The sequence below is a fragment of the Opisthocomus hoazin genome, chromosome 3, assembly GCF_030867145.1.
Source record: "Opisthocomus hoazin isolate bOpiHoa1 chromosome 3, bOpiHoa1.hap1, whole genome shotgun sequence".
In the NCBI taxonomy this organism is placed as follows: Eukaryota; Metazoa; Chordata; class Aves; order Opisthocomiformes; family Opisthocomidae; genus Opisthocomus; species Opisthocomus hoazin.
The window spans coordinates 98,422,877-98,435,169 of NC_134416.1; positions in this window are offsets into that span (position 1 = coordinate 98,422,877).

Here is a 12,293-nt window from a genome sequence, read left to right on the forward strand (position 1 = left end):
TTACAGATGAGTTCATTAAAAAATTATGGCTAATATGGTTGGACAACATATGAAGACCTAAGAGGTAATTTGTTGGTGGTGTTATTGATGGCAAATAATTTGTCCATGCTTTAATGATGCTGTTTAATCATTACTTATACCCTGCCTTAAAATAGGGAGTTATGAGTCTCTGGAGATTTGTCTTTTGCCTTTATTGGTTAAACTTTTCCAGTAGTTGTAAATAGCTCAATGTGTTCCAGGAACTGCCATGTAAGAGTTTTTCCTTTTTTTTGTGCATAGCACATTGTGTGATGAAGTCGTTGCTTGCATTTTTTGTGGGACCTTTTTGTTGCAAAAGGTAGGAAAAAAAATAAAGCTGGTTCAGAGAGCTAACTTTCAATAAAGGACAGATCAGTGATAGGACACTTTCAGTTGTCTTAAATGCAAATTTTGTCATTCTTCTATGTGAGCTATTACTGTAAAATGTCTGCCGTAACAGTGGAAGAGAAATATGTCCAAGAGAAGAAATTTAAAGGCAGCCTTTTTTGATATGTCAGCATTATGACTGCCCTATAACCTCCTGGGCACGTTTTTCCTACTGCACTATTTCTAAGCTTCTGCTTTTCAGTATATCTTTAATTCAGACTATTTGGTGCCATATTCCAGCTGTTCCAGCACAGGTGAACTGAGTGGGAATGAGGGCTAGGAACCTCTCCTTCGAAAAAACTATGTGTGGCATTTTGCTTGCCTGCAGATGTTAAAGGAACAAGGAAGGACACTGATGGCTTTAGCAGGCAGCAGGGTACACCTGTCCTGGCTTTACCCTTCTAATCAAAGACTCTGCTGGAAAGGTTGACTCAACTGAATGATTGCCTGAGCAGAAATTTGGTACACATTCTACACCAACACAACAGGGTAATGCTGTGCATGACTATGTAATGAAAACACAAACTAGAGGTAGCCCCTGTAGTTGCAATGTTGTTTTTAGTTACTTGCAGTTTGTCATGCTATTTGTAGGACAGCTGTTGTGGTTTGGCCTCAGTTGGCAACAAAGAACCACACAGTTGCTTTCTCACTCCTTCCCACTACCCAGTGGGATGGGGAGAAGAATCAGAATGAAAAGGCAAAACTTGTGGGTTGGGATAAGAACAGTTTAACAGAATGGCGAAGGGAGAAGAAAATAACAACAGTAAGAGTAATAAAAAGAATATACAACATGCAATGTTCTCACTACCTGATGCTCAGTTTGCTCCTGAGTAGCAAATCCCCTTCCTTCAGCCAGCTCCTCATTTAAATACTGAGCATAACATCACACGGTATAGAATATCCCGTTTGATTGACTGGGTTGGGTCAGTCCAACCAGCTTATTGTGAACAGTAACTCTATCCCAGCTGAACCTAGGACATAGTCTTAATGTTTTGATGGTTTTCACTATGAAGTTACCAGAAAAAAATTGATCTCAGTATCAAAGTAAGGCTCACATCTTTGCTGCTGCAGAAAACAAACTAGCTCAATGTTTAATGTTCTTACGCTCTACTGCGACGCAGACTAAGCTAACTGCCTACGTTTGGTTTTGTTTGTTTTCCAAGAAGGTACCACAGTCCTTGCTAGTGTAAAGATGGTGGATATTCCTCCAGTCATCTTGGCATAGCAGGCAGGACAGTAAAGTCCTCTTTTCCAGCAACATCCTTTTTTGTAGTGGTCCGTTCTTGCTTATTTTTGGGCAATGATTTGGAGCAAATTTAGAGGTCTTATTTCGGTGTGCCTGGATTCATATGCCACATATGAAAAAGTAGGGTTGTTCTGTCCCTAAGTTACTGTCTAGGTAGTAAGTCCTAATTATTGTATTCTGCATAAATAGCACAAATGGAGTGAAGGTAGCGAATCATTTGGCATCCTATACAGGTCCCTGCCATTGTCTGTTATCTGTCTCTTTAATGACCCTCAGATTCCTCTTGCCTCTGACGTGACCTTCTTCTTGGGCGACACCAAACTTGGTATATTAGGTCCTACGGCAGGTATTGCTTTCACTTAGCCCTACCTTTGTCAGACAAAAATTAGTTCTTCAAAAATGCTGGAATAACTAGTGCAACATGTTTTTATAGTAGAGCTGTATGTTCTGTTTTGTGCTGAAATTTTTTCTTTAGAGGTGGAATATTTACGATTAAGGTCCTCTCTTACCTAACCCCATGAAACCTTACTTAAATCTTACTAATCTCCAGTTATTACTGGAACTTCAGTGTTTTGAGGTTTTTAATTCAGTAATCTTGGATTCAAAAATGAAGTGCTGAGTGGGAAAGAATGCTGTTTGGAGTCTAAATGGAAAAACACCTGGGGTTTTTTTTATCAGCTGTTCTGAAAGATGTGCATTTTCGAGCTTTTGTTGTTGAGATTGAAAACCCTTGTGGAGATAATAAAAACTCCACCTTTTCTTCGTACTCAACTTTTAATGAATTACATCTGTTCAACAGTTAGAGAATCTGTTATGTTAACCAAAAAATCGTTTTCGGGGAGTGTTTTTGAAGCTCAGTCTGCCGTAGCAGTTATCACAGTGTTCATGTGCCTAGAAAACACTGAATCAGCATGCAAATCTATCTTTCTGCTGAAAAACAAAGTGGGAACTGAAGAACCTTTTGAACTAGCACTGTTATTCACCAAGACACAGACTTTGTTGCCAGTACTGTCTTGCCTTTCATGTAGTGATTTCTTCTCGACATGAAGAGACAGTTGATATAATTTGCTCATTCTTATTTTGCTTCTTAACTACCCTTCTCTTAAATGGAATATAGTCATTGGCTTGACTGACCCATCTTCCTATTTCAGTCTGAAAATGCTATATATAATTTATGACTCACTGAATATGCTAAATCATGTGTTTTTAAAACTATATTCATGATCGCTGCATTGGACACATAACTGGATACAAACATTTCACTGCTGAATGACAAGAGGCAATCTAATGAGTAAAATTATTTGAGATCACTTAATCAGAGGCTTCAAAATATTGAACGTGTCCAGTTTTAAATATGAAATAATAAACTATGGGGGAAAACATTCTATCAGCCTAGAAATATCTATACACTGAGAACACTAAATCAGCAGCTGTTCCGTCTTTGACTTTTGAAGTTGAGTTTAGTGACTTATGACCTATTGTTTAACCAAAGAGAAAGCTATTGAAAAGCTCTAAGCATTTATGCTGGTCCCTCCTAAGTTATTAATGCAGGTAATTTGCTATTAGCTTGTGTATATAGCAGGCAGTCTGAGAACTGCTTCATCTGTGCCCATCTGCATGAAACTCCAATGAAAAGAAATGAGTGTGGAGAGATATGAGTGACAAGGGATTATAAACATTAGAGACTTAATTAAACCACCAAAGCAGCTGTAAGGTTCAGGCTGGTAAACGTATATCTTTCTTTGCTGAACTGTGATAGGAAAAATTATTCTCGTTGCCTAGCAACTACATTGCACAAGCTAACTCAGTGGAAAATCTTTGGGTTTGATAGCAAATTAAAAATGGACATTTCATGTGAATAGAATAAAAATTCTGCAGAACCTTTAGTCAACTAACAAATTCATTGCATGTCGTTACAAATTAAAATAGCAAGGAGCCCAGAAATATTCTGTGGGAAACCGTAGATGATCAATATGACTCAACGTCATAGTGAAAATGAATTGCATTGTAAGAACAGAGTACTAAGGGCATCCAAAGCACACAGGTCTTCCAAAATAGTCTTCTTTCTCATGAGAATTCTCAGTCTTTGCTTGTGTCTTCCTTCTGTTTGTCCTCCAGCAGTTCGCTTGAAATATAGGACGTGAAATCCTGTTTAGTCTGGAGAAGAGGAGGCTGAGGAGGGACCTTGTTGTTCTCTACAACTACCTGAAAGGAGGTTATAGTGAAGCAGGTGTTGGTCTCTTCTCCCAACTAACTAGTGATAGGATGAGAAGCAATGGCCTCAAGTTGCATTGGGAAGGTTTAGATTAGATATTAGGAAAAATTTCTTTACTGAAAGAGTGGTCAAGTATTGGAATAGGCTACCACGCGAAGTGGTTGAGTCACCATCCCTAGAGGTGTTCAAAAGACATGTAGATGTGACACTTTGAGATGTGGCTTAGTAGGCATGGTGGTGTTGGGTTGATGTTTGGCCTTCATGATCTTAGGGGTCTTTTCTAACCTATGATTCTCTGATTCTATGATTCTTTTAGAAACTCTTATCTTGCCTTGCCTCCCAAATGTTTTGGTTTTCATTCTTTAATTACAAGGCTTCTATTTATTTTAATAATTAAGGCTAAATCAGAAGGGAGAGCCCTGGGTTTGGCTGGGATAGGATTAATTTTCACAAGAAGCCGGGAGGGGACATAGCTTGGCCAGCTGACCCAAACTGGTCAAATCAAAGGGGTATTCAATAACATGTGCCATCACGCTTGGTGCTGAGTGGGGGCTGGCCGGGGGGAAGGTGAATCGCAGCTCAGGAGCACACTGGGCATTGGACAGTGAGACAGTTGCTCTGTGTATCCCTTGTTCTTATCAGTATTATTGTTGTTGCTGTTCACTTCCTTTGATGTTCTAGTGAACTGTCTGTGTCCCAGCACAAAGGTTTTGTGTTTTTCTTCTGATTCTCCTCCCCACCCCACCGGCAGGAAGGGCAATAAAGTGGCCATGTGGTTGTTTGTTGCTGGCCAGGCCTAAACCACAACAGGAAGTAACCTTAATTGGTTAAAAACAACAAACATTTTCCAACTACAACTTTATTAACCTTTTTAAATTTTATATTTTTTTTAACATTTTAGCTTTAAAAAATCTGTTATGATGTCTTATCTCTTTTAGGCAGTAAAGATAAGAGTGGGAATGAGCATAACTCTTGACATCTGCATTCAGTTAGCCATTCAGTTTTGTATTTGGAAAGACTTAGATTAGTTTCCCAGCTACATGCACTTTCATTTCGTACGCCAAAAGCAGGCTGTTATGGCATCAACCTGTGTTAACTGAATTTGATTTATTCAACATGACAACTAATTTTGGGAGATCCTGGATCTTCATAAGACAAGAGTAGATGGTAGAGGGAGACAGCAGCAGACACTTCTGTATATGCAATTAAAAATGTTTGGCATGCTGCGAAGCCACAAGTAGAGGTGTATGGAGAGATGTGTCCTAAAGAACTACAACAATTTTCTTGAATTCTTTTGTAAAAATCTTACACCAAATGACTTAATTCTCTTCTCTTGTACCTTAACTCGGAATACCAAAAGAATTCCTGTCAGTGGCAACTAGTCATCCCTATTAGATCTGCATCTGGTTCCTGCTATGTTCTCAGACTTACACTTCTGGCAGTCCAGCTCCTTAAATTTTGCTCTTGAAATTCTGGCATGAATTAAAGTGGTCAAACAAATCAAGGTCAATATTTTTTATGTTTCCATGTCCATCTCTCAGAATGCCCTTGTTCATAGTACTTTTCAGATAGGAACACTTCAGATATGACAAGCAATGTGTCAACTGTTTCTTACCTCAGTCATTATTGTTGCAGCCAAAACAGATTAATGTGGTAAAATTAATTTATTGCCATTTAGCTTAAATATTTAATTACAGATTTGAGTATAGGGGAAACAAGCAAAAAGCCTCAAACTTTTGAAACACTGGTAGAAACCACCTTTCCTCTGCTTTTTCCACACTTCACTCCAGACACCTCTCTTCCCCCTGTATAATAGCCACAGGTCACTTCAGTAAGGCAGTGAGCAGTTCAGGAGGTCACAGTCAGTACATTGCAAGCTTGTTTCTGCTGCTTCTTCCGTCTCACTCTTTTCATATGCTCCAGTGTGGGTCCTCCATGGGCTGCAGTCCCTTTGGGGTGCACCTGCTCTCTCACGGATCACGTCCTGCTGGGCTGACCTTGGTGTTTCCTCTGCTGTTTTGCATGCTCTTGTTCCCTTCTTCTCTGCCTGTGTGGTGGTTTCTGCCCTTTCTCCCCCCGGCTTTCCCCGAGGTGCCCGCCCATGGCTTCGGGGTTGGGTCGTGCCCTGCACTGGGGCCGCTGGAGCCGGCCCAGCCCTGCAGCACTCCACTGCTAACACCTTGCCATTTACACCCAGTACAGCCCTATATTCAACTCAAGTCTGGCCTGTGTAATCACAATTCTGCTCCTGTTTGCCAGGTAACAAGAGGGAACCCTTCAGGAAACTTCATCTCTTCCACATCCAGACTTCCAACCTTACAGTCGGCACCTGGCTGCTTTGAAAGCTTATTTCAGCTAGTAGATGTATATACAGATATGCATATACATGTGTTTTTATTTGAGTGTGTGTATATAGATAGATAAACTTTTTTTCAGATGAGCTTGTGCTTCAGGCCACAGGAGACGTTGCAATAGTTGGAGCAGGACTCTGGCAGTTCACGGTCTACACTGGAGTTGAGTGCTTAAAGCCTGACACTGCTTCACTTCACAGAACTTGGGAGGGCTGTGAGGAAATGTTGCTTGGTGCCTCACTGATAAATCACTTCGATAAATCTTTCTATTGAGTATCCCAAAATTTACTCTGAGCACCACTCAATACCCACCACTTTTCAACATTAAAAACAATACTCTGGTAGGAAGTATTCAGAGATGCTCTCAAAAACCCAGAGGGGAAACAACTAGTAAATGTGAGAGAAGGCCCATGCTTGCCTACAAAGAACTGAGACAGAAACCCTCAATGACAAGGTAATACTCCACTGGCTGTTAGGAAACCAGTTACCAAGTTGATTAATTTATGGTTTGCTTAGATTATGCTTAATCCTGTTTTTTTTAAATTAATTTTAAATTTTTAATTTTAATTAGGGCTATGAGGATGGTGAGGGGACTGGAGCATCTCTCCTATGAGGAAAGGCTGAGGGAGCTGAGCTTGTTCAGTCTGAAGAAGAGAAGGCTGAGAGGGGACCTGATATATGCTTACAAATATCTGAAGGGTGGGTGTCAAGAGAATGGGGCCAAACTCTTTTCAGTGGTGCCCAGCAACAGGACAAGGGGCAATGGGCACAAAGTGAAGCAGAGGAAGTTCCGTCTGAACATGACGAAGAACTTCTTCCCTCTGAGGGTGACGGAGCACTGGAACAGGCTGCCCAGGGAGGTGGTGGAGTCTCCTTCTCTGGAGATATTCAAGACCCGCCTGGACAAGGTCCTGTGCAGCCTGCTGTAGGTGACCCTGCTTTGGCAGGGGGATTGGACTAGATGACCCACAGAGATCCCTTCCAACCCCTACCATTCTGTGATTCTGTGATTTTAGCTTCCAAGTGAATTCACAGGAATTTGACTTGAAGTGCATGTAGTTTGGTGCAGATGACTACAAGAAATTTTCTCAGTTTATTTTTTTGTTAGGGTCACTTCATTTAGGAAAGCTTTAAGGCTGAGCTAATACTTGGTGGAAGCACTGGAACACAAAGATCTATAGTCCGATTTTGGAGGTAACATCCCAGCTTGCGGTGGAAAAAAAGATATATCCTTTACTGTTTTTCTGTCAGTTTTATCATACTCATATTACATAGCTCAGCTACTGTTTAAACAAAGACTTCAATGAATATGATTCTGTGGAAAACAAATATGGATAGTTTAGCTCATTCTCATGGAGTGATCTCCATGAGATGAGTAAGTTCTTCCTCCTACAATGAAGCTGCAGATCAGCCATGTGAAGAACAGCAGTAGATTTATGAGTTTAACATGCAGCTGATTATAACAGGATTTGGGTACTAAGCACTCCAGCACACATTTGAAGATTTTAGCTTTAATCCCTTGTTAGTGTTATCTATAGAGACACTGATAGAAATTTGCCTATTTCGAAGTTTCTATCTTTGTTAGTGTGACATTCAATATGCAGAAGATGATTTCTAAATATAGCTTATTTTTTATGATATTCTCTCAGTAACCGGGTTTCTTTTTATCAAACACAGATTCCTTAGTAGCTATGCACACAGTGTTTAACACTGATGGTGTTTCACTCTGATACAGAAGTAAATCATATAGCTATTTGTTTACAAACACTGAATTAGAAAACAGAGCTGTCAACACCACTTTCTACCACAAGATTTTAAGGAATCAAATTTGATTGTTTTAAAAAATTGTACTGAATCCAAATGCTATGCAACATAATTAAAAATTCTTCTTTCCAACTTCATGTAAATATACCCCTCTTGGAAGAAAAAACATCAACAACCCCTTGTATTTGATATTCCAGCCTTTAATTTCTATTTGATCCTAACTTTCTGATAGTTTCACTTCAAGATAAAGTGATGCAATAGAGTCCAAGTTCCTACATAAGAAACTAATACTAGGTCTTTACTCTGTATCAGCTCTCTAACATGCGTCACAAAGAAGTGTTACCTTTTTCCAATTTTCCATCCTTTTGTTGAATAGTTTCAGCCCAGTTTCAGTGGAGTTCCATCCAGTAAGGTCAGTAGAAGGACTTCTATGTGTTGCTAAGGGATTTTAGAAGCAGATCCCCTCTTTTTCTTCTGACATTTATCGGATGTGGCAAGCAAACAACATCTTCAGCTATGCTTCAGATGTACACTTCATTTCCCTCTGAGCCTAAATACCTAGTGTGTGATACAGTCTGAATTTTTTGCCTCATTATCTCCAATTACTTAGGACTATTTCATGTATATATAGAATTACATTTAATACAGAACAGACTGAGGCAAATATCAGGTAAAAATGCTTTCTTTTGTAAGGCTACATTCTTGCTCATTTTAATAGACTTGTTACTCATAGGAAAAAGTGTGTGAAAGATATTTTTAAATGAAAATAATTATTTTCCCATTTGAACTTATTTTTGTAGAAATTCGGTAATTAATAAGAACATAGAAATTCATAGAACAGAAACCTTCCTTTTCAGGAACCTAGATGCCATTTTTATCTGTTATTGTTAAAACAGTATCAGGAAGACTTACTAAATGAAATTTCAAGGATTTTCTGGTATTTAGTTGACTTTTAGGGAGATAATACTTTTTGTGACAAATTGCTACATGTGCATGGTTTCAGTATTCAATCGTGATGCTTTTTAGCTGATGATTGGGCATAAAACATAAGTTTCATAGAGAGATATTGATCTTACTGGAAGAACATAGGATAAGGAGAGTCTTAAAGCGTGCTTTTTTAGAACTACTACTTTTTCTCTTATTGAAAATTGTATTTGTAAAATGCAGTGATTTAATGCTGTTTGAATTTGCTTTTTAAAAATAAAGGTTTAATGCACGAAAATTTACTCCTGAGGTTGTAGGCCAAGCATTCCAAAGTTGCTAAAAATGAAAGTGTTAGTTGCTTGTGTGGTCTTACTCCATTATCCATATGCACAAGTTTTATGATTATTTCATTATATTGTACTGTGTGTCTTACAGTGCGGCAATCAATACTGTATCTACTCTGGTGAAAGCTTGATTGTAAAGCCACTGCCTCACTTTTTACAGCAATTAGAAAGCATGCAGGAAAAGAAACATGACTCTGTGGTTAAGCCAGTCAGGGATTTTCCTGGGACTACTCAGTTGTATTCTTGTCTGTGCCAAAGATTGCATGAATTCAAGACAAATAGTTTATGAGCAGTCACTTGGTGAGGTGCTTGGTTTAGGCTGTTTAAGGGACATACCAGGTCACACTTGCTGCAACAGAGATAAGTGGGGACTGCTTTGGACATGAAGTTCTGCAATGGTCTAACTATTCTGAAGAAGAAGAATCAGTTCTGCACAGGGATGCTGGGTAAGCTTATTTGTGAATACTGTTTAAGATCTATCCACTATTGGAAATAGGACACAGAGATTTTCATAAGCCTCTATTTCACATGCATGCTGTAAAACTAAGATAATATGTGTAAAATACTTAGGTGTTTAATGGTGAGACATATAAAAGGGTATATGAAGTATTTTGTTCTACCTTGTACGCCCTCCATCAAGAAAAAGGGGGGGGGGGGGAAGGAAAAAAGGAATAAATGTTTAGAAGGGGGTGATTGGCCTGATGTATAAGTAAAGATAAAGGAAAATGAAGGAATCTGTTTAAACTGATAGCCCATGGAGTAATGAGAGCTTGAAAATCTAAGGATCTCTTCTAAGACTTCTCTGCTGTGCTTTTTATTTATATCAGCAGTGAAAGGTATTTTATTTGCCTGCTGAAGCTGAAGTAATAGACTTCTTCATTTCAGCAGGTCACTACGAGTGATCAGTTTATACCAGGCTTGCTGTAAATTACAGTCTGATTTTACAAATTGGACAGCTTTAATATTTGAGCAGTAGAAATCATAGCCTTTAAAGGATTTAAGCTGTTCTTTTTGGTTATTATAATTTAGTGTTCTGATGTGAGAGTCTTCGTTTTATGCTTATTTTAAAGTTACCCCAAGACACCTAGTGAAACAGTTTCCATTAAAGCTTACTTGAACCTTAAAAGGCATTATACACTAGAAATAATAAAAACCCAACATTGCTTCTACTTTCATTCTTCATAACTTTCACAAGTTATAGCCTATGTAACTGATTTTTATTCATTTAAATAATTTCAAAGAAAACTGAAAATACAACAAGAGGCAGTATGAAATGTGAGGATTTTTTAAAATAATAATTATTTGCCTCTTCAGATAACATTCTTGTACACAAAATAAAACAGACCATTTTTAACAGGGCACCACATACATATCTTTATAGCATAAATCTCCTAGATTTATCGTAATTAGGTAGTGGACATGAGGTTATTGAGTCAATACCTGTCTCAAACTGCACTAATAAAAATAATTACTTTCTAAAAAGAGATTTCATGATTTATAAGCATAAATTTGGAAGACTCCATACTTTCTTCAGTAGGAGTGGAAGACTAACGATGTTGAATAATTGCTTTCTTTAAGTTCCAAACTACAAGTTTTTGTGCAAAGGCCTACGAATTTTCTTTATTTTTCTGCTGTGAAAACATTCCTTTATTTTTGTTATTTTATGTGGCTATTCTAAGAAGAGATTATATCTTGCACAAGGCTGTCTGTAGATTCTTTCGGTTTGACTCAGATTAAAACCTCAATTGCTAATCTTATCAAGTAGATTGTTCCTTCTGGAAATTATGCCTTCCGACCTTGTCTGCATCACAGCAGCCAACCTTTCTGCCAGAGGCTTAGCATAGTGGTGAGGTTTGAATTAGACGTAAAGTGAAAGTATGATTTCACAATAGCAGGGATCTCTCTCATGCCCATGTGAATACTGCATGCAGCTGTTGTCATTATCCTGTTTTATGGAAAAATGAGTAGTTATTTCCAGGGCTATCAATCCAACCTTCATCCCAAGTATCAAATGTGCTTTGGTGAGATCTTCAATCCATTTGTGTAGCTGCTTTAATGCTCAGCAGCTACTCTACCTAACTTAAACTAGATGTCTCGGCATCTATATTTATGTGAAACAGTTGTTCCACACTCTGCTGATGGCTAAATTTAATAATAGTTCCTTTTTTCATCATGTGTGTGATATAAGCCTTATTTGCAATAGTTATCTCTAGAATGAAGGAGAGGTCATATACATACTAGAGATGTAGATGTCTAAAACTGGCTCAGTTTTCCAAAGTTTGTAACAAAATACATTGCTTTTAAAGACTGTGCTCTAAGCAACACGTTTTAAAAGGAATATGTTTTAGCATACAGTGGAATTGTTTTCTTAAAACTGCAGAGGAATTGCGCATGTGAGGGCTAAGAAAATTGGAAAGCAGAAGAATTGAATGCTAAGGTAGCATGGAGACTTCAGGCTTTCTACTGTGCCAAGCAACAAATTGTCAGAGAACACGTCAAGCAAAACTTAGCAGAAAGTGTGTGAAGATGATGAGTGTGCTTTCATTTTTGTAACTCATGAATATTTAGTTAGCGGCTTTCCAAAGATGTGCAGAAGAATAAAAAAAGAAAAAAATCAGTTAATATAAAAGCCATGGTCTAAGTCAATGGCAGTGACAGTGTTTAGATGTTCAGTTTGACTTCAAAGGATGTGGGCTTGATATTTTTAAAGACTTAGAGAGGCTTTTCTTTGGCTGTAATAGTAAATTACGCTAATAACCATTACTTCTGATATTTAAACATTTTATTTGGTTTCCATTTCAGGACAAAAGTTCAGGTGTAACTAAAATTCATGCTGGGGTAGTTCAGCATTCTTATGAAATGCACAGTTCTTCTAGGAGTGTGGATGTTGGCGAAAGACAGAGGAAAGCAAGAAGATTAAATATGAGACTTGTATTTTATTTCCCTGTAATTTTTCCATTTTAAGAGCTTAATATTACACATCAAAGGAAGAAGTTTTTGAAGATTCATTCTCTCTCTTTGAGGAAGAAAATTATTGTAAGTAT